Below are 16,044 nucleotides of genomic sequence, written 5' to 3' on the forward strand. Positions count from 1 at the left end.
CAATATAAGAGCGGCCTGGCGATCAGAGCACCTCGGCTAAGTCACTCTTATAGACTCGTATCTAATATCGTGTACTCTTAATGTATAAATATACAATATATATACTCGTCCGTGAAGCATACCGTGGGCGGTGCACAAGCTATTCCAATTCACTGTAGCAACGCCATAAAACTGCCATTTAATTAATTCCACAAGCGGCCAGCACATGAACATTTCGCAACCACGGGCCACCTGGCCACCGGACGCTTGCACCTCACCTCGCAATGGCAGCGCCTGCACCGCGGTTAACAAACTGCTCGCAAAGTCTTACTGCCGTGAGTTTATCAAAACTAGATACTGATTGAGTCACAAAAAAAGTAAATGAATTATCAATCGATCGTACCTTTTTAATTAATGGCAGGACTAAAGAGTCTTGTTTAGCTTGAAAAAAAGGTTTTTATCAATAAAGCGTTTGCAGCTTGTAGTTATACTTCAAACGACGATGATTCATCTATAAAATTCTTGTCCCAGTGCCTCTTAAGAAAGGCTTGTACCCGCACAATAATCTACGACTAATGCCAATAAAAATTATTCAAACGATGCTCATTTTTTGGATCCCCTTGTTTTTGCCATGAATTCGTTGCATTGACGTCTTAGAGCCAAACGACTCTGAGTTATCCGTGGGACCGTTACAACGTTGCTACGATTACGGGACAGTTCTACGTACATTCATAATGCACCGCAGCAAATCGTATGTATCCACTCTTGAGCGTACTTACATGCAAGACGTGAGAGTTTGTACCTTGTGTACTATGTCTGAATAGGAGATGGAAAAAGAATCATGCATCAGTAAGATATAGCCGAATGTAAGGAGTCGAAGAAGTGAGAGAGAAAGAGCCAGACCCCATGTGGATTAACGCAGGAAAGATTTACGTCACAATGAACAGGAGAAGTTGGCCACCTGCGCGTAGTCCTCGCTAACCAACCGCCCCCTGCAGTAAGGTAAATAGTGCCCTGCAAGTCTACACTATTCATATATGATGTAACATGTGCATCTATATACACTCTTACCAGTTGCATTTATGTTTGTTTACTTGTATCATTTAGTCATCTGAGAATGGGCAAATGTAAATTGAGGAAATCAATTAAAACGGTGATGTTCCTCAGGCACGATATACGGAAGTTAATGAATCTTCGTGCAGCTGTTAACTCCTACCTAGATCAGTTGCTAGATACCCGCGGTTCGATGAAAAATCCAATCCAACAATACCATGAGTCGATTCTTCAATCGCGTATGCAAGTTAACTTTAAAATTAACGAAATTCTAGATCGATTCCACTAAAAAAGGATTTCGAAGTGACGCTTTTCTAGATTGGCAGACCATTGGAGTACTCCGTGGAAGTTCGTTTATCAGGAGACCCCCTCACCATTGGCATCGTGGGACGTAAGTGCGCCGGAGGTTATTAGGCAGCAGCAGGTGATCCTTGGAGGAAAAGAAAATCCTGTTGGTTCTGTCGGTCGGTAAAACGAATTTGCGAGGTAAAATCCGTGGCTAGAGATTGAACTGCGACTATGAGTCGGGGCTGGTGAGAAGAGAAAGCGAGAGAGGGATAGAAAGAGGAGTTTGAACGGCTTCCTGGGCCCTGCAGCGGGATACCGCCCACCGGTATTCGCCGGCGAAGAAACGGGACGGGAGATTCAGAGAAGGATGGTGAAAGAGAAAGAGGTGGAGTACAGAAGCAACGGAAGGAGCAGAGCGTAGAGTGTACGGGTCGAGATATGTGTTCAGCAATGTGCCCATGGAGCTGGGGCATTAGCGAAGAGAACGACCAGCCAAAGAAACGCTTCTGCGAGCGGCCAGCTTCGGGTTACACATTCACCGTGCACAATGCGTATGATATCACAGATGCTATCTTTCTGGCGCACCAAAGTATGAGAGAGTGAGAGCTAAAAGATGCCAGGACAAGACATAGCGAAAGAGAGACATATTAAAAGGAAGGGAGATAGACGGAAGAGGATACAGAGGGTACCCAGGCTTTATTCTGTATACACACACGTTGGGAGAAGACCTGGCCAACTTCAGCATGAGACGGAAGGCGCGGCAGGAGTTCAACATCTTCTTCTTCTTCTTCTTCTTCTTCTTCTTCTTCTTCTTCTTCTTCTTCTTCTTCTTCTTCTTCTTCCTCGTCCTCTTATTCTTCTCGGATGTCTTTGGATCGAGGTTCGTACCTTTTTATGATAACAAACAGCTCGGACAATTAATAGTACGAATCAGAATTATAAATGTGCTTGATAGAGTATAACGTTTCAGGTTATCTTTAATTTATATACGTATATAAATATGTATCATGTATATGAATTTGCGCAGTCATATATGTACATATTGTGATACGCGATGGTATAAATACTATTGCGATTAAATTGCATAAATATTAGGGCATACAAATAGTGAATCAGAAAACAAACCGTTTGACGAGTGAAAAACGCTTTCGCAAATTGTGAATTGTTTATTAACTCGTGGATGACGTTGATTGAGAATTGGAATTTACGGCTGTTTCCTACTCGTGAAGTTATTGAAATTGGAGGAGAAAAAATATGAAGAAATCGGCAACAAATTGTGGTTCTTCTAAGCTCAAACTTTCTCCGATCATGAAGGAATGCATAGTTTCAAAACAAGCATTTTAAGTGACCCAGCCACATGGAGATATCCAAGAAGGTGATATTGTTTGTATATGCTCGTGCAATTGATAGTCGTGTTTGTTAAGCCGAAGTTATTGTTAGATGTGACGTAAAGAAAGTAATTTAATAGTTTTTTTCCTCGATATCGACAATAAATAAAGAGTTTTAAAACAAAAATTGAAACGATCGTCGTTGGTCTCTTTATTTTCTTGCTTACTTAGAATGGTAATGGCAAAAGAGCATGGGGCCCGACGTTTCAGGCTGTGACTTATGCCTTTTCAATCCCAAGGCAAAAGTCCTGTTCGCATGCCAACCGGGCATTACGGACGCGCTATTAATTGCTACCACGCAATAACATATAGTTCGTACGAGAAAAGTCATACGTACACGCATACAAGTGGATCGGTTGTGCTATTGGATAGAATAATAAATATGCGAGGACACCAGAACAAGCAAGTGGGAGAAGAGAGAGAGAGAGAGAGAGAGAGAGAGAGAGAGAGAGAGAGAGAGAGAGAGAGAGAGAGAGAGAGAGAGAGAGAGAGAGAGGGAGAAAGAAAATACAAAAAGAGGGAGATCGAGAAAGTAAAAGACATGGTACGAGGGCGAGGGCAAAACTCGCGTGGATCAGCGATCTTGCGTGCCCCGCGCATGGTGTATTTAGCGAAGGATATCTTTACGTCGCGAAAGAACCGGATCGAGTTCACAAATCACTCTTGTAAGAGTGTTATTACATTTAACACGCCGATGCGGAATATAATTTCGAGGTTATCTCCCGTTCCTTACCATCGGCCAACCCAACTCTTGAAATTCTTTTCCTATTTATATACGCCCCGTATGAATCATGAAATTGACAATCGTTTTATCTCCGCTTTCGCTCCCTCGTATACTTCATTATCGATGCGACTTCTAAAGGCAATCAATTCAGTCAAACTTCGCAATTTTAATGGCGAAATATAGTTTGGTCACACAATATCGAGATGCGTGTTGTGTCACTGTTCTCTGAAAGCTCTCCTGATATCCGTTTTTCTCGCTCCATTTTGTTTGATCGAACAGATGTCAATGACCTCGGTACCATCATTTCCATTTTAATGCAGTTCAAATTGAGAGTCTAGAAGTTTTTATCCATTGACTAGCTCTTATCCGTGGCTTCGCTCGCGTGGTAATTTGGCAAACTTTGCCAACTTTCCAATCAAGTCGGTTGGTTGCTTTACTCCGTCGTCAATGAAGGACTATTTTTCGTGTAAAAATACGAATATTCCTGTAAATCCCCCTTGGGAATTTGGTTTTTTTTTCAATACCAAAAGTTACTCTCCGTCCTTTCAACTAACTCTATGCCAAAAATCAAGTAAATTGGTTGCTCAGTTGGGGCGTGAAGGGAGGACAAACAAACGTATTTTCGCATTTATAATATTAGCGGGGATTCCTCATTTTATTTTTCTTCAACCTAATCAACTTCCTTCAGCACCGATTCTGGATTTTTATTGATTCTTAAATCTCGCCCGTCCGGAGTTCACGATGCCTCAGTTTAATTATAAGTTGAAGAAAGACGGAGATGGGAGTGTGTGAGTACACGAGGTAGTTTGGCGTTAGTAGGTGGCGTGTTGGCATGTCACGGCCGAGTGTAGCCTACATTAATACACCAGAGGGCGACCGAGCGTCCGGGCATTCTCGAACCCCGTTATTGTACAGAAGGAGAATTGCTCTGTCCATACGAAATGAAATCCTGGATGGACGAATGAGAAAAATGAGGGAACACGATGAGGGAATAAACGAGCGACGAGAAGAGAGTCAGAAAAAGCTTCGGGCGCCTATTGCCCGGAGAGCTGATGCTCTCTGACCGGAAGTAAGTGTCTTCAGCTCGAGAGACTCCTTACTTGGCTGGAATATCAACTGCCATACAGTTAAAACAAAACTTTACTCAGCATTTTGCTAACCCAAAGAAAAACGAGTAAATAAAAATACGTAAATAGATAAGTTCTGAGCCACGAGAAGAGTAGAAAGAGAAGGGAAAGGGATATACGTCGAGTGAGAAAGAGAGGGAACTCGGGAAGAGGGTCGTATTGGGTTCGTGCGAGGGTGTTCGGGATCGTGTCAACGATAGAGTAAATTTACGGCGGTCACCGAGCGAATCCATTTGTTTCATCTGCATCTGCTTAGCACGCTAATGTTTCCCTTCGCTCCGTCTAACATATTTCTATCTCTTTCTCTCTCATATGTGAAAGGTTTATACACATCAAAGAAGATGTATGAGCCAGTTTTTGTAAATTCACAGAAAAATTGACGTAATTTTGTGAAACTTTGTTTTCATGACGCTTGATTTTGTTGGAAGTACTTTGACATTTCTGATCAAACTTTCTTGCCACGGTGCGTTAATTTTTTTTGTTTATTTCTAGTCTAAATATGGCTAACGAAAATACTGTGGGAACGAAGCGTTTTTTTTTAAATTTCATTAATTCATATTCGTCTCTAAGTTTTTGTTACTGAGATTCACTTTTTTGGTAAGATTGATTGTGAATTTTCTTCCTGTGTATTATCTCAATATCTTCATTCCTTGGAGCGTTTTTGTTTTTTAAGGAAAGAGAAATATCGATGACAACTTTTTCAACTCGTTTGGTGGAATGAAAAAGATCGATTGTAGTGCGGAGAGCATCGCGAGCTAGCGTAAGAGGTCTTTTTACAAGAATAATGGAAATGTAGTGTGTAGGAAGTGCTTCATCAAACCCAGCGATCTGGGTTTGTCTTTCCCAGCAGTTTCTCCGTTTCGCACGAGAGCCCGGGGTTCGGGCGGTTAATAAAGTTGCGAAGACGCGCGCGAGCCCGTACCCGATAACAAGGCAACAGGAGGAGAGCAGCGCGACCACGGAGGCGCCTTGGGCCATTCTATAAATCAACTCGTCGAGAGAGACGGAACGAGTAAACGAAAGAAGAAAAAAACGAGAGCACAAAAAGGAAGAAAGAGAAAGAAGGAAGCTAGGAACGGATTGCAGGGTGGGAGGTGATGCGCGAAAAATCGGAAAATGGTTGCTCGAACAACGGGAAAACAAACAAGGAAAACCCAGACAAAAAGCATGTGGAAAAATAGGCGTTGAGAAAAAGGAGAACTAGTGAAAAAGTGAGGGCAGAACAACGGCACGAAAGAACGAAAAAAATGAAAAAATGAACACAAAAATAGCCAGAAGAAAGGAAAAGAAAAAGTGCAAAAAGTGCTGGAGGAAAGAGAGAGATTTAGAAAGAGAAAACAGTGGAGAGGGTGCGAGAGAGGAAGGGAAAGCGAGAGAAGGAGAATCTTGATTACAGAATGCAGAAATTATAGTGCGTTCGCCGGTAGTTTATCGGGAATCGTTATCTTCGGTTCAGTCGGCTCGATTAAGAATATCTAATCGCTGTGCTGCTGTAGTCGCCGCTGCGAAAGCGAGAGAGAGAGAGAGAGAGAGAGAGAGAGAGAGAGAGAGCGAGAACAAATTACGCTTGGTGTGTATACTTGGCAAGTAGCATCTGAAAGTTCTTTGTTTTTTCTTCGATTTTCTTTTCCTTTTTCGTCTTGTTTCTCAGTTACTGCTTCTTTTTCGTTTAAAAGTTAGACTCCCCTTCGTGTATTGCGAGATTTCCCCTTCTCCAGCCAAAAGGTCGAGAAGCCACTGATTCTGCAGGAGTATGCCCAAGAAGCTCACTCTCTTGTCTTCACCGCTCCGAGCCTTTTTCATCTCGCTTTTTGCTCATCTATGAGTTTTCATGCACTTTTTATACGTACACTATTAATACTTTTCACATAATTGTGTTAATGGATTTGGAGAATATTTACGATCAAATCGGGTCGATGATAGGGATCTGAAATACCCCGACGTTGAAGGAATTGTGATCCAAAGTCATCTGCCATTCTGGATAATCTTCCGCTGAGTCAGATATCGGCAATCATCCGTATCAGTTCGACGCCCAGTCACAGGATTGCTTTCCTTTCCCTTGGACGATATCGGCCAATGTTTTCCAGGCGTTTCATAGCAGCTAACATTGTAGACACGAACTCACGAAAATTTGTTTTATGATGAAAGCTTCGACATTTTTTAACCCGACGCTGTATCCAAGCGAAACGAATGAGTGTATAAATCGAATGAGAATGTGTTCGACTTGACCGAATTAGCCAGGAAAATGTGCACAATGTGCTCCAGCTAGATGAAGATTGCATGGAATAGGGACCTTTATATTTATATTTCTGGACCTTTTCGACCCGCATCAACGATTCGGAATCCAGCGGGCTCTGTCGAACCATCGTTCGTTACTACTACTATATGAAATACCATTTAGAGCGATGCGCGATAGATAACGAGGACGAGAAAAAGGTGCGGATAGCAGTCTCTGCCGCTCATTTTATTATGTATCCCATAGTTAGCCTGCACAAGAGTGTCTTGCACAGAGATTCTCTCTGCCTCGTCCAACTTCTGTTGCTACAGTTTAACTTCCAATAAGTTATACTTGCATATGCTATTCAATTGAATTTTAAAGGGAATCGATATCGACCTACATGAAGACATTTATTGGCTTGTACAACAAAATTAGGACGAACAAAGGAAGCTTTTACCTGTTGGTTCGTTTTCTTTGATAAAAGTAAATGTTTGCTTTGCTGTTTACGATTATTCAATGGAGATTTTACATAATAATAATTTTATTGGATCGAAAAAGAATTTGAAAATTGTTGTTTTTCTAAACAAAAATTGCATTAAATTGATTTGCAATGAATAAAAATGGCTTGGTGGTCTATTACCGGTGGATTACAAACAGCACATTTGTTGGAGTCTCAACTGTAGTTTTCTAGAGTCTCTATTTTGTTTTACCTATAGCCACCGATGACCTGGGCAAAGGGGGAGAAAAGGAAGAAGGGTGGGGAAAAGTGTTCGATTATCGACAATTTTTATAACTACCTTTATGCTCTTTACTATATAAAAGCAGGGCGAACGTATTAGTATTAGCCCAGCGCGTGCAATATCCTCTCATTTCGCGATCCGAATGAGATAGCAAAAAATTAATTCAACCGCGATCTCGAGCGATCTCATTTAAATTGGTTTAATTCTTAACTATTTCGCCCTCTCGCTCTCTTGCTTTTTCTATTTATCGGAGCAGATAAAATTGTTCGTGTTTTTCCACTCTATTCGTAATTTTGCCTCGGATATCTATATATATATATTGATACACATTGGACTTCCTTACGCCTCGTTTATTTTATAATATATAGGGAACAGTTCGTCGAGTGAAATATCGTTGTGGTGAAATCGTTCTCCAAGAAAAAGAGAAAGAGAGAAAGAGACTGAAAGATATTTGATCACCTTATGGCGAGTTGATATCGAGAAACGATCTTTCGCGTTTCTTTAATATGCCTTATCAGGCTTGAATGATAACGGCAAATCTTGGAACGCGCGCCCATGTAACCCGACGATTATAATTATTATAATTGTCTATTACAAGAAATTTTCTTCTGCACAGAAAAATATCTTTCTAGCCATTTGTGTATGATAAAACAGATGACGATATTCAAACGTCAAGTCACGTAACATTGACGGGACCCGTGACTCGACGAATAACCCCATAGCCTGCCATAAAAATGAGAGAAAAGTAAAGAAAAATGTCCCATATATTTTTGGTAGATGTGACCGTTTTCAAAATTCATATGAACGAAACGATAATCGGTGATGCTCGAGGCGACACGAATTTTCACGTGAAAATTGATTTGCTCGGCATTCCCAGTTTGATTATTAACAGAAACGAATCTCTCGAACACACCGAATCGTGCGTCGATGATTGCCTTAAAAAATTGGATTACTACGCCGGAAGAGCTTGTCATTTTGTCTCCAAATGGCAAGAAATTACACGTTTGCTGAAAACGAAACCATTGGAAATTGGAATTCATAGATCAGACGAGACTTTTCCAGTTTGCCATGGAATTTTACCATTTTCCGGATGCGTTTGTGATTTGGTAATTATTTTATGGAAAACAGCAATCGAAGAAAGATTTTCGATTATTTTTCGTGTCCGCAGGTAACGAAAGCCACGCATGAATCGAGCCCTCTAGAATTGCGTGGCACATTTAATTTGATCGATCCTGGTGGAAATCCTGCTGGGATAATTAACCTCGCTATCATTTTATCGGATCTCGGCGAGTATGATTTATTTTTCATTTTCCTCCGGCAGGGCTATAAAAAATATAAGAAAACTGTCAGCACTGAAAATACAAACAGTTCAAATAGCTCAACACACCCATGTTCGCTCTATTAAAATTCAGGCACGTCATCGCATTATTCGCGCTCGCTCGTGACTCGTTCGTTGTGAGAAACGAGCGTGAAGGTGTTGAATACGTATCTGGAAAACTTGAAAAATGTCCTCACCCGAACGACCGGATGAAATCCATGACGATCGACAATTGTTGGGAAATCGATTATGCCCGAGAGAATTTGATATCCGCAATAGCTGGTGTTTGTTTGGGCGCTGCCGGGCTTTCTCATGGAAAACTAGAAGAAAAGAATATGCATGAATGGTCGGACAGTGTCGAAAAACAGAACGATGAAAGCAAAGCTGAAACGGTGGTTGCGAGGAGAAAAAAATCGGGGAAAAATCTGAAAAAGAAAAAGAAATAACGATGAGTCAAGCTCGATCCGACGAGCTGGAAATAACTCGAATTCCAATTTTCAATTTTTATGGTTATAATTTTTTTTATAAATTAAGAGCTCAGGAGTATGAATTCGAAAACGTCCGGACTAGGTGTCATATTCAGCTGAGAATACTTTCGTCGTTTTTGTCCTCCCCGCAGACTCGAATCGCTCGTTTGTATACCATTTTTAATATTGGAGGAAAGAAAAACGAAGTGAAACTTAACGGAAGATGGACACAACGTGTCTCCGCGTCTACCTCAGCGAGCGATAAACACATTTTTCCCTCGTTTCTTTTCTCTTTGACATTGCATGCGTCCAAGATAGGACGTCCCGTTGAGAATTCGCTCGACAAACCTGCGGGCTTTCGCAGTGGCTATATCCATGATATGACAGACTTTACAAGAACATATCAATATATATTTATATGTATATCGATGGAAGGACGTATGCGAGCATCGAGCTCGGGAAGCGGTGTCCTCGTAAATCTTGAATCGCAATTGGATTCGGCATAAATCATGGAACTCGTAGATGTTTCAAAGTTATGGGTGGGAGAGAAGATATGATAAGACTGTATGGATTGCGAGAAATAAATAATAGAGAAGAGCGATAAAATGAAGATGCATACGGTGGTGGATAGAGGAGGAAAGACAGTTATACGTGCGCATGGGTTTCGGTGCGCGAGTGAAGGGAAAAAACAAATAAAAAGGCGGAGGGGTCGTAATAGACGCTGCTAAGCTCATTAAAATTATTTCTTGTACGTCTTTCGCCTCCTTCGTTATTCGCCAATGATGCGCATGGACGTTGCATGGTGTGTTGTTGCACTTGCCACACCGCGGAGACTCCGTGAGAAGCGAAAGCTTCATTGCGGCTCGAAGAGACGAGGCTAGTGATGACAGAACGAGAGACGAATGGGCGAAAAAAGTGGAGGAAGATACGACACACGAAAAATAATGTAAAATCAACGAATTGATAAAACAGTCGCAATTGAATATATGAAAAGTGCAGCAGGCTTTTTTCTTCAACGATGGTGTTGAGTCGCTACTGCCCCTTTTGATATATTACTTTAACGATGTACTTGACGTAATATAAGATCGCGTGTCTGATCCTGGCTACCTGTGCTTCATAAATGTCTATAGAAGCACGTATTTAACGTGGAATGCAAGTCTGCTGGATATGGAACTCCCTTAATTCGAGATTTCATTCTTTTACATTATTTTGGGTGCCCCAAAAAGAACAATTCTCAAAATTTTTATCACCTCTTTCGAAGCAATCGAATATTTTGCAAATATTCCAAAACATAATAATGCATATTATGACTTTCGAATCTTTTCAGATTCGAAAACCCTGCACTTTAGAGATATCACGAAAGTTAGCGTACAATTTCGGCGAAAAGTTTGGTTGCTATTCGACGAAGCCTGACAATGAGAATTCATGGGATTACTGTAGAGAGCAAGAGCAATAACATGCATACGATATCTTCGATGATGTAGGGAATCATCAGGGTCAAGTTCTATTCTGACTGGTGAAGAAAACGACGTTCGTAGGCTTTACATACAAATGCACACGCCTGTATATTTCTCGTGCAGTCGTTAAGAACAGGAAAACATAGCTCATATATAGGATTCGCTTGACGAAGAGCGAGGATCCTCCGTTCTCTCGTTCGACAATGCGAAAGATTAATGGAAGAAGCTTGAAGCTCCTGGTTACCATTTCTCTACGCGGCTATTGATACGTATACATACGGCAAGATTGCGATTTATCCGAGCAGAAGCCAGCGGCAAATCCTGCATTAGAGATTGTTGAAGAGCATATTTTATTGGAATAGAATTTTTAAATAACCTGAAAGAAAAGACGATAGACTCTAACAATAGCAGATCTTTATTCGTGTCCAGTCCCGCAATGCTAGTGCCCGTTATTCTCGATGATCACCTCGTCGAAAATTTTTTAAATTTATTGTTTATTTGTGTACATTAAGTGTCCCGTGATCCCTCACGATTTATTTGCTTCTCGATGACGATATTGCCTCTCGACGTGAATTCATTAGTCGTACAAAGATATAAAAAAAGACTTTTCAAAATTGTCCTTTTCATTAGATTTTACAAATTCGTTTCGTTGATGATTAACCGTTACGAGTCTTGGTTTCCACGAGCTTAATCATCACGAAAGAGTTGAGAGAATTTTTGACAGTATATGAAAAAATGATCGTTCAGTAACTGTCGTCATAATAATTATTAAGAAACGAACGATTCAATTATAATTTCAGAGCATAATCGGTTGACAAATCTTAAAAAATCTTACATCAAAATACATTCACAAATTTGAATCTCGATTTGAATACTCGTTACATGAACACATTTTTTTTGTAAAAAAAAAACATAAGAAATTAATTACTTTTGCAATGAAAATAGAAACAATTTCGTTAGAAAGCGAAGCTAAATCTTCCGTCCAATGTCCTGTTCCAAGATAGACATACTAATGAACAGCATTCACATAGCATTCGAGATAAATCACGCAGGCTTATTATCACAGTTTGCATTATAATTATTAATTTCCCCTGCTTACATGCTTATTTGTTTAATTAATTCCAGGATTAATTGACTGTCAGGATAATCCTTGGAAAGAGATCAAGAAAGAGAGAGAGAGAGAAAGAGAGAAAAAGAGCCGGTGACACAAAAAGAGAGGAGAGGGAGCCATAAGACATGGTGGAAGTGTGCAGCATTACGCTTTTTGTAGCATCCTCGTATACGCGGATTCGTTTTTTCCTGTCTCTTCGCGTACCTATCTCCGGCTTTAGAGAGGAGAGACATTAACACACACTTTGGATGACTAATTTCGATCGCCAGTCTCTTTTTATAAACACGCTTAAGAGTATGGACGAACGATATAGATATAGTTGACCATAATACACCTGCAGGATGATTTCACTTTCCCATGTTGCAATAAAAAAAGCGATAGTAATAATAATAAAAGCACGCAGTTCACTTAAACTGTCGTACAATAATTTTTCTCTTTAGACGTATCGAATTTCAGCTCTTCGCTTATACGTTGGAAAAAAAATGACAAACGTGCTTTAACACAGCATATTACACGTTACAGAATCTTCGGTAGAAGATTTTCTAAATCTCGATATTCCAGAGGTTTGCGTATGTATGTATGTATGTATGTATGTACGGTACATACATGACGAGAACGTGCAACGAATGCGATGTACGAGGTAAATATAATGGAAAAAAGTGTCCTAGGTAAGCGGTGAGAAAAAGGGCGTACCTGCAACGGTTCGACGAGCCAAAGCTTTCTGGGCTTGGCCCTTTTTTCCATTCGATTTTCCAGTATATTCTTACCCTCTGATTTCACACTCAGAGATATTCAACGCTTAAAAAGACGCGCATCTTCGAGACTTCTGGAATAAATTCAGCGGAGAGAGGGCACGTATACAGACGCGAATACATGGACGCACATACACACCTCGTTTACACCTCCCGCAGTAGCTGCGGCAAACTGCATATGGCGATAGACTCAATAACGCGTCGGCAGATTAAATCAGTCGGATACTCGGCAAGCGAGATGTAGAAAGATAGAGAGAGAGAGAGAGAGAGAGAGAGAGAGAGGGAGAGGGGACGTAAGGGAGGGAAAGAGAAATTGTATATACACATACATGTATAATATGAGTATGGAAGACTGCGAGAATAACGAGCGAGAAAAGCTGTTGGCATCGCCAGAAGAGACGCCGGCGCATCCGCACTCTCGTCCCGCAACTCCCTCCGTATCGCAGCAAAAATCTCGCTTCCCATGTCATAGCACATATGGGACATTCCACAAGCAGTTCAGTCCTCTTATTCCGCTCACTTGTAAAAATCTTGAAAAAACTGCTCATTCATATCCGTATTTTTACTTCGAAGACGCGTTAGCTGCAATTGTACCTTATTTCAAGGGTCGCTTTATCCTAACGCAGAATCCATTCTTCCCTGCGTGCGTAAGTTCAACTTTGTCAATACAGTTAAGTTGAGTAACGTCACGATACACTTTTGCGATAAGCAGAATAGTTGCCCCACTCTCCACGCTGCTGGTAGGCGGGCTCCTCTTTAACTGTACGCCACGGTAGGCGGACTCCTTTGCCCAATCTAGAGTCTAACGGCGGAAATATATTTTCCAAATTGGTTGTTTCCCTGAACCTATTCACCTATTGGCGAAATTCGCTCCCATTATGCACTTCACTCGGTCGCCCGATTGCCCCATTTCATGGGTTTCCTTTTTTAACGATTCATCACACTGTTGCGAACTAAATTGAGTGCAATTATTGCACTGTTATTATTATTATTGTGACACCGTTGCAATTTGTATGTTTTCTAATGGACCGTATTATCATATGAATTCACGAGACAACCATCGACCCGTTGTCTGGGTCATAAAGACCCAGACATTTCATTTGTAACCGCGTGGAATCCGGTTCGTGGTAGAAGCTTTTTGGAAGCATCTCCGCGCAGCTAATGTTCCTTTATAACGTTGGAATATCGCGGCCAGGGCGAAATTTAACTTGCGATTTCGCGCACGCAGCGCGATCTTAAACTCAGCGGTATTATCCTTCGGTTTTAACCCCGCATATCGATCTCCGCAAAGTGGTTTTGCCCCCACGAATGGGACTGCCTCGTATGTGCGGGATAGAATTTTTTAAAGATAATACTCTCTCGCGGGTACGCACGTAGAAGAGGAGGATGGTGGTGATTTTGTATTGAGGTAAAAGTGCTATAGTAATAACGGGCGGGAAGCGAGCTTCGCGTGTTTCAAGACCGTAACTTGTCGGTCGTTGTCGCGCAAAGAGGAAAATTCCCGAGGATGAATTCACCGCGAGATATATACTCTGTGCGCTGTACACTTTGCACACTGTGTGCATGCACGCGTTTATGTATGTGTGTGTGTGTGTGTGTATGCGGTACATCAGGCTGTCCCGATGGCCACGAGAGCATCGCGCGCCGCGGAGAATAAGAAACGAGAAGAGAAAGAAGAGAGAAAGAAGCTCTGACTTAAGGATACATGAAGGTCATACGAATGTATACGGATATAGCTGTATGCGTTGCATATATATAAATATGAGCTTTATATAGTGATAAGGGAAAGAATATTAGTAAACTTCTCCACCGTTTGGAATATCGGGGACGGCGAAATAAATCATAGAGACTTATCCCATTAACTGTGATCTGACGCCTCTTATCTGTGTACACAGCATCGCTTTTCAAATCCCTGCTGCAGGTGCCTCAAGATGCTTTTTAATGGGTGGGGCTCAATACGTCGAATAACTGAGTTGTAGAACGGTCGATATTTCGAAGTTTTTAAAGTTCTGATACCAGTTTGAAGAAAAATAAGTAATTCGAAATTCTTATTCCCGCGATCGACTATTCAGCAGATTGCGTGTTTAATGAAAAATTTCTTCTTTGAATTCGTATTTACTCGAAAATATATATTTCGAAAGTTTTCATTTCGAATGCAATTTAAACAGACCATCCGAATGTCAAAAGTTCATATTTTCGAATTCAAAATGGAGAGTAATTGCTTTACAGACAGACCAGAATATAGAGTAGCAAAAAATCGAAAGTGAATTTTTCGAGCCTATTAAACTTAGATATGCGGAATAGCGATGGCTCGAAAAGGCGAAAGTTAAAATGGCGATGTTTAAAATTGGAGATCACCGGTCTGAGTAAGTGAGTGAGTGGGACGCGTGTATTTGGAGCTCCGCTGCATTTCTTGATTTTGATCGATCGACTTTCTAACGTTTCGCTATTTTGACTGTTCGACTTTTTGGTGTTTCAGTATTTCAACCTCAGTAATATTTGATCTTTCGTTATTATATTTTCAAAATTGTAAATTTTCACAGTATCACTGACCGTAGTAATTTATGAATCGAAAGAGTGATAGTCGAATTTTCGAAAAATCGATATTTTAGTCATCGTCCTATGGGCGATTGTTACATTCTATTTTCGATGTAAACGTGCTTCGAACCTTGCAGTTTCTGCTTTATTTATTTTCGGCATTCAAAGCTCTAGTCGAATCTACCTGTCTCCATATTATCATTCGAAGTTTACAAACTCGAGATTTTAGCTGTTCGAAATTTTAGCCATTCCAACATTTGATCCCCACCCGTTTTTAAATCTGGCCAGACCGGGAGAAAGAAATTCCTGTGGGCAAGCCGGATTTTACAAAAATGCATCAACATGGTTTTGTAGTTATTTTATATCGAGTTTGAGGGTGTTGAAATGAACCGTCGAAAACGGGGTCTTCGCCGAGTGTTCGTTCAATTTTTTATCCCTCGAGGCTAATTATTTGTAAAAGAATCCAACAGCGAGCTGTGATGGAATTCAGGAAAAAAGTGATGAGGCAAGATGTTGGATTCCTTGGAGAATGAAGGAATCCTGATGGAGACGCCGGTATAGTGTTGCAAGTTCTCTCATTGTAATCCGGTATAAGGAAGTACAGGTTTGTGGATGGAGAAAAACAGGTGAAGGAGATACAATTACCTGGTTCCGACCGACAATGTACGAGCATTAATCGAAATAACAAACCGGGAGAGAACGATTGTTTGAATGAGGATTCGCAAAGCTGGAAGGAAGAACTAGTTGATTGTCCTATAATGTTGCATCTGTAGGAGCTTTAGGGAGTCTGGATCGAAAGCTCCCGATGTACTGAATCTTCCAAGAGAGCTTCGCGATATTTTACGACTCTGCTACAGCCTCTATGAAGATGCCGGGATACTAAA

The sequence above is a fragment of the Venturia canescens genome, chromosome 1 (assembly GCF_019457755.1).
Source record: "Venturia canescens isolate UGA chromosome 1, ASM1945775v1, whole genome shotgun sequence".
Taxonomy (NCBI): domain Eukaryota; kingdom Metazoa; phylum Arthropoda; class Insecta; order Hymenoptera; family Ichneumonidae; genus Venturia; species Venturia canescens.